A 523-nucleotide genomic window follows, 5' to 3' on the forward strand; every position below is an offset into this window, starting at 1 on the left:
GACGGAGAGAAGAGCAGAAAGAAAAGTGTCAGGCGTGAGTCAGTTTCCTCCTCTGCTGTGTTTGTGTGTGAGGGCGGGGTGTCGGTGTTAACTGATACAGGATCAAGCTGGGTGGTCCGGGGCCTGCACATACACCATTTTTGTGTACAAATAAACTTAACCGCCCCGACGCCATTGTGGTCACCCCTCCCACGGCTTTCTTCCCCTCCATCTCTGGTCTTCACAGCTGCACAGTGTGCACGCTAACATGCACATTCAAACGTTGTACGAGGCTCCACCCTCTCCAACAGGGTAAATTGAGGAATTGAGTCCTGCCATTACAGGAGGCGGCAACAGTCTGATAATAACTACGTGACAAAAATAATTACACAGCTCTACTGACAGTCAAGATGTCTCTGTTAAACATAGTCTCAAAGAGATGGAGACCTAACACTAAAAGTCCAAAAAGATGAACAAAATAAGTTGTGATTTCGGGCTATACAAATAAATTGAAATGAACAAATAAAAACACCAACATGCTGAC

This window comes from Melanostigma gelatinosum, assembly GCF_949748355.1.
Source record: "Melanostigma gelatinosum genome assembly, chromosome: 15".
Lineage (NCBI taxonomy): Eukaryota > Metazoa > Chordata > Actinopteri > Perciformes > Zoarcidae > Melanostigma > Melanostigma gelatinosum.